Here is a 12,646-nt window from a genome sequence, read left to right as displayed (position 1 = left end):
TTCAACTCTAAAAATATGGCCCTTTATGGAGAATTGCCATATGCCTCGAGCGACGGCAGCCCAGAAGTAGTGGATCTGTCCTCCTCATCTGTGACTTTTAAAGCACAAAGGAGGGATTTGTTATTGAGCGGTTTGAAAATATGTTCAAAGAGGCAAATTCCTTCTTGGTAGTACTCCATAGACTTTACAGAGTTACATGGGGAATTAAGTAGGCATGTTATTCACCAACTCTTACATGGCTCTGAATTTCTAACAGGCAGCAAAAAAACAAATGTTTTTTCTGCTAAGAAAACATATGACAATTTTTAAGAAGACATTTTTTATAATAAACAGAAAACGTTCTCTTACTATAGAAGCCTAGTTGTGGAAAAAAAGTGGATTATGTTAGACATTGTCATGCTAGATCACATCAGTGGACCCATCTGGTCCGGTGTCCTGTCACAGACTGCAACCACTGGAATCCACTGCAGGGAAAGGTAGAAGAAATCTTGCATTAGGCAATTATGGGATAACCTGATTCAGGAAAGTTTTTGTCTTAATCCCCAATATGTAGGTGTTGGATTATGCCCTGAAGCATGAGCGTTTATGATCCCTCTATGATACTCTGTTCCTCGGGGGAACACCCTGTACCCCCATGTTCATCCTTATAATATGATTATGTGGTATCCAATGCAATGAGCATTGTTGTTATAGTAATGTTATAGGTTGTAATTTCATGTATATAGTTATATATACTGGCTGAAAATGTGTCCCCATGGATTAAAACAAGCCCAGGCAAAACTCTCAAGGAGCAGAGGAGCAGTTCACACCGCATCAGGGCATGTTTGGGACAAACCCAGCCCAGCCTCACAGGAACAAAGGACAGTGGCCTAGGCAGCAACAAAGGATCTGTTGGACTCTCGAGTGAGTCACTCCCCTTCACTTGGTCAGATTGGGACTATGATGAGGTAATGCTCACTTGACTCCGAACGGGGGGGGGGACAAAGCCAAGAGGGAAGAAAGGACATGATAAAAGGGAGATTTGCCATGCTCTCTCTCTCTCTCTCTCTCTTCCACCTCTATCTACAGACACCACCACCAAGTGACTGAAGCGCTGATCAGAGGGAGAGCCTGACTGAAGGGCAATCAGCCAGCCTGTGGTGAGACGCATCTAAGTTTGTAAGGGCGCTGAAAGTGTTAAGATCAGATTAGAATGCGTTTTGCTTTTATTTCATTTGACCAAATCTGACTACTTGTGCTTTGACTTATAATCACTTAAAATCTATCTTTTGTGGTTAATACATTTGTTTGTTTATTCTACCTGAAGCAGTGTGTTTGGTTTGAAGGTTGTCAGAGACTCCCCTTGGGATAACAAGGCTGGTACATATCAATTTATTTATTAAACTGATGAACTCATGTAAGCGTGCAGTGTCCAGCGGGCATAACGGGATGCTGCAAGACGGAGGGTTCTAGGGTTGTGTCTGGGACCAACGATATTGGCTAGTGTCATTCGGTTGCACAATCCAAGCAGCAGCTGGCCAAAAGTGCTCACTCACGTAGCTGGGAGCAACTTACATGCTAGAGACTGTGAGGGAACAACCCAGGAGTGGGGCTTCTCACAGCAGTGCAGGGTAAGGCTGGCTCCCAGAGTCAAGGATTGGAATAACTGGTCCAGATAACACCAGGGGAATGTCACACCCTCCCAAAACTCTTTTTTCTTTTTTTTTTTTTTTAATATTTACTATTATAACAGTATAATGTTGTTTTCTATTTAAATCCAATCTTTTTCTATATCCTGCTAAGGTCCTGGCCTCAATGTTATCTTGTGGCGGTGGGCTCCACAGGCTGTTTGGAAAAAATATTTCTTTTTATCTGTTTTAAATTTGCTAGTTTTCAATTTCATTGACTGTCCATTTGCTCAAGTGTTATTTGAAAGAGTTAATAGAAGTTCCTGATCTATCTTTCCTGTATCATTCATTATTTTGTATACCATTATCATGTTGCATCTTACTCATCTTCTCTCTAAGGTAAACCATTCCAATCTTTCTTCATATCATTATAAGTAGTAGTATTTATTTGTATTATTGTAGCACCTAGGAGCCCTCGTGAGAACCCCATTGTGCTAGGCACTGCACAAACACAGAGCAAAAGCCCCTGCCCCAAAGAGCTTACAATTTAATATAAGACAAAAGACAGGGCAGTACAAGAAAACTATGAGACACGATAGGTAGTCGTGTCAGTACACCAGCAGACTACCTGTTTTAAAGTTTTTTTTTATAGGCATCACAACAAAGGAGAGTTTGGAGGAGGGAGTTGAAGGTGGATAATGAGTTAGCTTTGTGAATATCTACGGGGAGCATCTCCCAAGCATGGGGGGGAAGGGTGGCAGAGAGCTTGTTGATACTTACTCAGAAATGTGACAAGAGGACATATGAGGGTTTTTACCATTCCTATAACTATTTTGTTTTCTGTTTCATTTCAGTGTTGGAAAAACACAGATGCTCCTACTCTAAATACATGAAAATTATTTTAAAAAGTAGTTGTGATTAACAGAATTTAGTTTTAAAATTAAGTGTACCAATTTCTGCCCCCCACGCCCAAAAAGCTACAGTTAAGAGTGCGCAGATGTAACAATGCCACTGTATATTCAAAATAGTTTTTCAAAATAGACACACATTACGTTATCATTTTCTAATTCTGCAATGGTGTTAATTAGATTCATTCCCATTCAGCTGAACAGAGAGGTTTTCCAGTTTGGTAGTATGTTCTGTAACCATAATTAGTGATTCAAAAAATGCTTTGTAGAGTAACGACTTGCAGAAAATGTAATCAACTGGGATGGCTGTATCTGAGTCTCATTAGCCGAGTTGCGGGTATTATTCTTTGTGTTAGCTTGGTAGATTGCTATTTTAAAATTCAATTTGGTAATTATTTTCTTTTCTTTTCTTTTCTTTTCTCTTTTTTACTGGTAACTATCTCCTCAACATTACGTTTGTGGAGATCATACTGCCATCCTGGGACATGTCAGTTTTCCCTTGATGTATTTCCAGAGTTCTCCTTCACAGAGGTTGTCGTCACACCACTCCCCCTGTAGGCAGAAGGCCGCAATTAATGACAGGTTTCAGAGTAGCAGCCGTCTTAGTCTGTATTCGCAAAAAGAAAAGGAGTACTTGTGGCACCTTAGAGACTAACAAATTTATTAGAGCATAAGCTTTCGTGAGCTACAGCTCACTTCATCAGATGCATTTGGTGGAAAAAACAGAGGAGAGATTTATATACACACACACAGAGAACATGAAACAATGGGTTTATCATACACACTGTAAGGAGAGTGATCACTTAAGATAAGCCATCACCAGCAGCAGGGGGGGGAAAGGAGGAAAACCTTTCATGGTGACAAGCAAGGTAGGCTAATTCCAGCAGTTAACAAGAATATCAGAGGAACAGTGGGGGGTGGGGTGGGAGGGAGAAATACCATGGGGAAATAGTTTTACTTTGTGTAATGACTCATCCATTCCCAGTCTCTATTCAAGCCTAAGTTAATTGTATCCAGTTTGCAAATTAATTCCAATTCAGCAGTCTCTCGTTGGAGTCTGTTTTTGAAGCTTTTTTGTTGAAGTATAGCCACTCTTAGGTCTGTGATCGAGTGACCAGAGAGATTGAAGTGTTCTCCAACTGGTTTTTGAATGTTATAATTCTTGACGTCTGATTTGTGTCCATTCATTCTTTTACGTAGAGACTGTCCAGTTTGGCCAATGTACATGGCAGAGGGGCATTGCTGGCACATGATGGCACATATCACATTGGTAGATGCGCAGGTGAACGAGCCTCTGATAGTGTGGCTGATGTGATTAGGCCCTATGATGGCATCCCCTGAATAGATATGTGGACAGAGTTGGCAACGGGCTTTGTTGCAAGGATAGGTTCCTGGGTTAGTGGTTCTGTTGTGTGGTGTGTGGTTGCTGGTGAGTATTTGCTTCAGACTGGGGGGCTGTCTGTAAGCAAGGACTGGTCTGTCTCCCAAGATCTGTGAGAGCGATGGGTCGTCCTTCAGGATAGGTTGTAGATCCTTGATGATGCGTTGGAGAGGTTTTAGTTGGGGGCTGAAGGTGATGGCTAGTGGCGTTCTGTTGTTTTCTTTGTTGGGCCTGTCCTGTAGTAGGTGACTTCTGGGTACTCTTCTGGCTCTGTCAATCTGTTTCTTCACTTCAGCAGGTGGGTATTGTAGTTGTAGGAATGCATGATAGAGATCTTGTAGGTGTTTGTCTCTGTCTGAGGGGTTGGAGCAAATGCGGTTATATCGTAGCGCTTGGCTGTAGACAATGGATCGAGTGGTATGATCTGGATGAAAGCTAGAGGCATGTAGGTAGGAATAGCGGTCAGTAGGTTTCCGATATAGGGTGGTGTTTATGTAACCATCGCTTATTAGCACCATAGTATCCAGGAAGTGGATCTCTTCTGAGGACTGGTCCAAGCTGAGGTTGATGGTGGGATGGAAATTGTCGAAATCATGGTGGAATTCCTCAAGAGCTTCTTTTCCATGGGTCCAGATGATGAAGATGTCATCAATGTAGCGCAAGTAGAGTAGGAGCATTAGGGGACGAGAGCTGAGGAAGCGTTGTTCTAAGTCAGCCATAAAAATGTTGGCATACTGTGGGGCCATGCGGGTACCCATCGCAGTGCCGCTGATTTGAAGGTATACATTGTCACCAAATGTGAAATAGTTATGGGTCAGGACAAAGTCACAAAGTTCAGCCACCAGGTTAGCCGTGACAGTATCGGGGATACTGTTCCTGACGGGCTTGTAGTCCATCTTTGTGTGGAATGTTGGTGTAGAGGGCTTCTACATCCATAGTGGCTAGGATGGTGTTTTTAGGAAGATCACCAATGGACTGTAGTTTCCTCAGGAAGTCAGTGGTGTCTCGAAGATAGCTGGGAGTGCTGGTAACGAAGGGCCTGAGGAGGGAGTCTACATAGCCAGACAATCCTGCTGTCAGGGTGCCAATGCCTGAGATATATGCCATCATGTGCCAGCAATGCCCCTCTGCCATGTACATTGGCCAAACTGGACAGTCTCTACGCAAAAGAATGAATGGACACAAATCAGACGTCAAGAATTATAACATTCAAAAACCAGTTGGAGAACACTTCAATCTCTCTGGTCACTCGATCACAGACCTAAGAGTGGCTATACTTCAACAAAAAAGCTTCAAAAACAGACTCCAACGAGAGACTGCTGAATTGGAATTAATTTGCAAACTGGATACAATTAACTTAGGCTTGAATAGAGACTGGGAATGGATGAGTCATTACACAAAGTAAAACTATTTCCCCATGGTATTTCTCCCTCCCACCCCACCCCCCACTGTTCCTCTGATATTCTTGTTAACTGCTGGAATTAGCCTACCTTGCTTGTCACCATGAAAGGTTTTCCTCCTTTCCCCCCACTGCTGCTGGTGATGGCTTATCTTAAGTGATCACTCTCCTTACAGTGTGTATGATAAACCCATTGTTTCATGTTCTCTGTGTGTGTGTGTGTGTATATAAATCTCTCCTCTGTTTTTTCCACCAAATGCATCCGATGAAGTGAGCTGTAGCTCACGAAAGCTTATGCTCTAATAAATTTGTTAGTCTCTAAGGTGCCACAAGTACTCCTTTTCTTTTGGCCGCAATTAATGCCTCTCCGTTAATCAACCAGGAAGGGCAACACATACCACAGAGCAAATGGTATTTCCCTTCTAGCCCTCCCTTAAAACTAAATGCATCGTCAGAATGCATGCCTGGGTGCTCCTGAAGTGGCATTCTTCTCGAGGGCAAATAGCAGGGCAGCCAGTGCCATGGTTTTGTATCCAGAGGGGGCCTCTGATTAAAACTGCTGTATTCTCTTCTCTAGTTGGCTTGTAATTCTGACACGCCTGGGACTGATATTATCTGGAGAACTTTCTTAAGGGATAGATAAACCTATGTGAATTGAGATCTTAAATAGCTATTTACCAACTATCCACCTTATCTGCTGTCATTCCCCTAAAATACATAATATCCTCCATACTGTAGATTTTATACTGTTTGTAGCCGAGCTGTCTTTATAGTGGTAATGACGACCATGTATTTTGAATATCAAAATAAAGAATGCTATACTGGCTGTTATTTTTTTCATGTTTTAAAAACTTACGGCTTTTTAATTTATCTTAAGCTGCCATCAAAATTTTCCATGTTTCACAGAGTACAGCACTGCAGTTACTGCTGTACCACAAAAATAAGGGGACCCTGCCACACAGTTTAAATCCCACATGCCATTGAATACATGGGGCTGTGGATATAGTACACATGTTGTAGGCCCTGATACAGCAAAGTACTTAAAGCACATGTCTAACTTTAACTTAACTTCAGTGAGACTACTCACATGCTCAAGTGCCTTGCTTAATCAGAGGCTCATTGCAGTAATCCAGTGTCTCCGTTAGTCCAGGTATAGTAGGCAAGATCAAATGGAACCTTTAAACGCATTTTAAATAATTTTGATTATTTTAATCTTACTACATTTCCAAAAGTGTGATTTGTAAGAAACTGGGTGTGACAGGTTGCCCCTGGGGTGCCAACTGGAACTGGGGTACTACTGAGCCCCCTTACTCACCAGCATGGGCTCCCTCTCGCACTGTACTGCTGTGACAAACTGCAAAGCCCTCCAGCCTGCACTTTCACCAGCCTTCATACAGATGGGGAAACACTCAGCTGCAGTTACATGCAGACTCTCTAACCACCAGCTTCACAGCCTGGGACCCCAGAGCAGTACTGTCCTGCCCTGGTCAAATCTGGCCAGTATATGGGTTTAATACCTGGTCCGCCTCTCCCTCAATGTGAAGAGAACAATGCACACTTGTGGTAACCAAGCAAAGATTTTCCCCAAGTCAAATCTTACGGTTTAGATTAAAACAAAAACAAGTTTATTAATTACAAAAGGTAGATTTTAAGTTATCATAAGTGATAGCAAACAAATCAAAGCAGATTACCTCGCAAATAAACAAAAAACGCAAACTAAGCTTAATATACTAAATAGATTGAATATGAATAAGCAGATTCTCACCTTGAGAAATGATACAAGCAGGCTGCAGTTTCTTAAAGGGCAAGTTGCACTTGCTTTAGAGCTTGGAATCCCCAGGTATTTCATACACAAGCTAGAAATCCCTTTAGCTGGGTCCAGCACTTCCCCCAGTTGAGTCTTTGTTCCTCAGGTGTTTCCAGGAATCTTCGTGTGTGGGGAGTGAAGAACCACAGATGATGTCATTCCCTGCCTTATATAGCTTTAGCATATGGCGGGAACCCTTTGTTCCAAGGTTTGGTTCCCAGACCAGTCTGTGGAAAAATACTGACATCCCAAGATGGAGTCCAGGATCATGTGGCCTGGTCATGTGTCCTTGTAGAGTCATAGCAGCCATCACTCTCAGGCTGTTTGGAGCATTCTCAGAAAGGCTCCCCAGGTGGGAGATAAGCTTCTCCTAAGGCCTATTGTTCTTTGGAATAGCCCATTACCCAGTAGCATAGCTGGCGGGGAGCGAAGCAAGGGCTGCTCCCCCACTAAGCAGAAGTGGCGCCTTTTTAATTTTTGGCGCCTTTTTAAATTTTTACTCACCCAGCGGTGCTCCGGGTCTTCGGTTGTGGGTCAGGTGATGTTCCGGGTCTTCAGCAGCACTTTGGTGTCGGGTCCTTAACTCGCTCCGGTCTTCGGTGGCATTGCGGTGGTGCAGGGGGTCCTTCAGTGCCAAAGACCGGAGCAAGTGAAGGCTGCTGAAGACCCGGAGCGCTGCCAGGTGAGTAGTAGCGGGTGGCACCTTTTTTTATATTCACTCGCCCTGCTTTTTCCACCTGGCTATGCCACTGCCATTACCCTGAATAGGCTCTTTACAACCAGCTATGTAGATTGATAGTATCTTGTCTAGTGGGCAGTACCCAAGTGTAACTACATTTAGAAGTACAGATAAATAGTCAGTATTTATAATTTCAGATACAAAAAGATACATGAATACAAATAGGATAATCATATTCAGCAAATCATAACTTTTCCAATGATACCTCACATGATTTATCTTGCACAACATACATCATAATTATGTTATAATCATATCATAATAATATCACTGAGGAATTTGGGGTGCAGTGTCACACTGGGTACTTGGGAAAGGCACTGTATCTATTTGCTGAAAACAAAATCAAGAAATGTTATATACAGACTCGAGTGTTGGAGTACAATACTGCAGAAAAAAAGTTAAATGTGTTTATAATGTTCCAAAGAAAGAAGAGCAAATTCTGGGTTTTTTTGGTTTGGTTTGTCTTAACTGAAGGATTTTCTGTAATAGTTGGAGATTTGCTGGTGAATTTGCATTATTCAAAGAAGCAAATCAGTGCTTTACTGTCCGATTCTGGAATGCTGTTCCATGCTGCAATTTGGTTTGTTTCAGCAAGAAAGCATCTTTTTTTTTCTATTGTATGATTTTACTCCTTATGCACAGCCGTAGTATCTCCACCCTCTTTACAGCAGCACTTCAACAAAGTAATTCCTCAAATGATAGAAAAGGGATCCCTGAGTGAGATGTATTCATGTCTTTTGTACTAGAAATGAACTGCAGGTGTAAAAAAAACCTCCACGTTTTGGTTTCCATACGAGCGGAGCCATTTGGAGCCACATCCTTGTTGTCAGTTGAAATCAATGGAAAATTTGCCATTGACTTCTGTGGGAGCAGGATTAGGCACTAGTCTTCCAATTCTCCATTCCTTTGCATCATGTATGATTCACGTATATCTGTGCAAAGTGAGTGACAAGCGCATGTAAAACTATTCTGATTTGTCAGGGTTTGATGCCCACTTAGCACAGGTGTTAACGAATTCACAGTGTGCAAGGACTTGAACAGTCAGACTCTCGATGGTCAAAACTAATTCACTGGGCCTGTTTCTCCACGCACCTGCGATGGTTTTATATCCTGTAAGACCATTCATTTCAATGGCATAAAACTGATGTCACACAGTGAAAAATCAGGCCCAGAATCTTATTTATTTTGGGTATATTATATCTTCCTTGCATTGGTGTAAAGAAGAAATAACTCCCTGGAAATAAATGGATTTATACTGGTATAAAACCAGTATAAGTGAGAACTGAATGAGGCCCCTTGGAAAGATGTTAGAAATACTGCCTTTTTGAATTGACCAACATTTCTATCCATTTCCAACTCAGACTCGGTATAGATATGATCCTGATGATTTCTTTATAGTCACATGTTTTCCACAACTAAACAAACTGACCTTTTTATATAACTAACAAATGCCTTGATCCACTGAGCAATATCATTATTGATGATCCTCTTCATTTGTATTTAGCATCTCCGGAGCTTTATAGCTAACAAGATCTTATGTTTACAAAAAGATCTTTAAGAAAAGCCATGGTCACAGCTCTTTGCATTGCTTGTCATGAAACTAAAAATAAATGAGACTTAATAAAGAAGACTTAAAATAGAACTGTACCTTATGGATTAGGAATCTTTTTCTTATTTGTATTATAGTATCACCTAATGGCTCCTGCCAAGATCAGGGCCTTATCGTGCTGGACACCAGCATATGTGCAATTAGAGACCCTCATAGAATTTACAAGATAAATAGACAGATAAATGGTGGGGAAAGATCATTTCAGATAGATTATGAAAATTCAAGGAGAAATTCAAAGCAACATATTGTTTTAATTCCAACTGGGATGGTATGTTTTCAAGGATGACAATATATTTATTTTGCTGCATTTCTTTTTTAGGAGTTAGGAGTGTTTTCTGGTTTTGGGTGTTTTATTATTTTACCAAGCAAAATTACCTGGAATGCTATCTTGATGATTACTGGGGAGGCTGAAGACTTCTTTTTATCCGCAGCGATAGGTACTGCCTATGCAGCACCAGCGAGAGCTTCCCCACTTTGCCCTGCCAATATTCCCCAATCCTCCTGTAGATGGGTCATCTCTTGGGCTCAGAGCATTGCTCACTCTCCATGCCCATTCAGTTCTCAGCTTCTAGTGAGACTAGCAATAAGATGTCAGCTACTATTCACTGGGGCCCTGCCTACCTATGCTAAAAAAGCATGCCAAATGTCTGTTGGAGCCTTCCATGGCTGTACATATCTTGGGTTAAATCCTCAGCTGGTGTAAATCAGTGTAGATCCTCTGAGATTAAAGGATTTATCCTGATTTACACAAGGTGAGGATCTGGCCCATTGTATTTCCCAACAGCACTTGTCCCAGGTGTGACATTAAAAATGGCCAGGGTTTAACTACTCAGTTTTCCTGGCTTGAATCTCACTTCAAACCCGCAGAGAAGATTTATTCCTCTACTTTGGAGTTCACAAGGATTTCCTATGTGCACAAGAGTTTGATCCCTGACTGTCTTGGGGCAGTGGGATGTGGAAGGTGATCCCAGTACTATGTTAGCATTTGAAGCATCCGTGCAGAAGCACCATGAAAACAGAATCTTCCAAAACTTCAGGCATGTGAGGCTAACTTAGTTTCCACCATGAGAATTAATAGTATTAGGCCATTGCCAGACAAAGAGAATACATCCGATGCTGCTGCTACCTTTCTGGCTACAAGTGTGCACCCCAAAGCTCCAGGTGTCACACCAAACAAGATCCTTCCTTTCTGAAACCTGACCCATTTTCTCCAGTCTCACTCATCGCACTACAGCTCTGCTTTTCATAACAGTTACAAAATGCCTTTTATGCAGTCAACACTGCAGGGTTGTTTTATGTGTTTTGTACATGAAGTGCTACTGGTCTAGATTAAGTTTTTCTAGTTCCTGAAACTGACTGTTGTGTGCTATATTACACCTAATTGGATAGGAAAGTCCTATTTTTATATTATATTTAGAAGCCCTGCTGTTACGGCTACAGCAACAAATAAAATGGTCTCACTCAGTAAGAAAAGTGTGAATCCTCTTATCCAACAAAAAATAAATGTTCAATTATTTTAAAAATGATGCCCTGATTTTCTCATGCCATGAGAACCCAGAGCTCGGAGTCTGAGTACTGGAAAACTAATGGGATTTGGAATGGTCTTTTACTCTTCTTATAAAGTCCAAAGAACTGTGGCCTTTATTCTCAAAAGGGAAAGGGTGACCTTAAAACAGGCTAAGGCCCCAGTTCTGCATAAGGATCTATTAGCATGGGCCACCTGCATCCAAACCAAAAATGGGAGTTTTTTCATCTGATTGTTGGAAATATTTCTCTCTTCTTTACTTATGCTAATACTCCACCTAGCGACACAGCTTCTGAAATGTAATTAAACTCTATATTTTCTACCCTCTTGCGTTCAGACCTGTGTTTGTTCCTCACCATTCTAATTGATGCAGTAGGCCTGTTGCCAATATTCCAGCAACATTTTCAGGAGTAGGACACACTTTTAACAATCGTGCATGCAAAAATGAACTTATATGAATGTTTCTGGAAAGCAAACAAAGTGGAAGGTGAATAGTGAAGTGAATTCACAATTTTGATTTAAACAAATATCTGCTGATACTTTTTGCAGTATTTGCCCAATTAGAAATGCAATATTTTTAATACACACGCACACATCTGATCATTATACCTGACCTTCAGAACTCTCCCTTTATACCTCCTCACAGCTGCCATTTGATACTGAAGCATACTCTGCAATAAAATATTTATTTTGTTTTTAATTAATCTTTAAGACACTTTAATATTTATAGGGACTGACTTTTCTTTTTTTAATTCTGTGTACCACAGTGATTAAAATAACTTTTACGGAACAATGGAGTTTTCCCTTTTATTGCAATGGGTGCTCTTAAAAACTCAACATCTGTCACTGCAGCAATTGTGGTACATTCTTGTCTAAGAATATGAAGATCCTATCTTGTGGCAAACTGCTGGCAAACTACAGCAGTAAATGTCAAGTTTTTATAGTATCCTCTGGGGGCCAGATTGTACCTTGATGCTCCTGGGGCTTGCAAGGTAGGGCAGAGTACAAGTACTCTTATTGCTCTCACTTCACAATAACTGTGCACAAAGTCCCTTCTAGTGCCCATTGAGGCGTAACACACAGTACAGGGGACAGATAGAAAGTAGGGGCATGACACTGACCCTCCCTCCATGTGGGCAAGTGCTGTACAGTGGGAGCATATTGCACCACTAAAGGGATGTGGATATGCTTCTTTGGTTCACCCTGGAGATCCAGGAGGGATTGTGTAAAATGAACTTTCCAGCTTCAGTTACTTAAGAAAACATTGGTTTACTTCTGTGCAGTGTTGAAGCTACTCTGCATACTATGGTAGGCAAGAGTGGAGCATTCTGGGAAGTCAGATGTGTAAAATAACTAACTAAATATAGGGAAACTGAAATCTAGGTCACAGAGCTAACAAATGGCCTGCTGCTATAAACTGCACCCCTACAGATATTCTCAGTGATTGCAGTACATTATTTGTTGTTTATATAAGCTGCACATTGATCAAAATTATTGGTTTGCATTACCATCTTGTTGGCAAACGATGGGAGCACACTGTTTGAACTGAAAAAAATTTGCCAGTCATCCTTACATCTGGAGTGAAGAAACAGTAAGAAATATATTCTCCTATTTTTTGTGTGTTGTTTAAATAAACTGTCAGTTGAAAAGGTGGGGTTATTCATACCATTT

At 41.3% G+C, this 12,646-nt stretch overlaps 1 protein-coding gene across 13 annotated transcripts in view; it reads left to right on the top strand.

Annotated features, from left to right (window-relative positions):
• LOC119850530 (poly(rC)-binding protein 3-like) overlaps positions 1 to 12,646 on the top strand; it is a 685,847-nt gene that overhangs the window by 414,913 nt on the left and 258,288 nt on the right. The gene's annotated exons all lie outside the window — the stretch shown is intronic.

The sequence above is a fragment of the Dermochelys coriacea genome, chromosome 2, assembly GCF_009764565.3.
Source record: "Dermochelys coriacea isolate rDerCor1 chromosome 2, rDerCor1.pri.v4, whole genome shotgun sequence".
NCBI lineage: Eukaryota > Metazoa > Chordata > Testudines > Dermochelyidae > Dermochelys > Dermochelys coriacea.
Note: the sequence above shows the minus strand (reverse complement) of the source record. Positions and strands in the feature narration are given on the sequence as shown.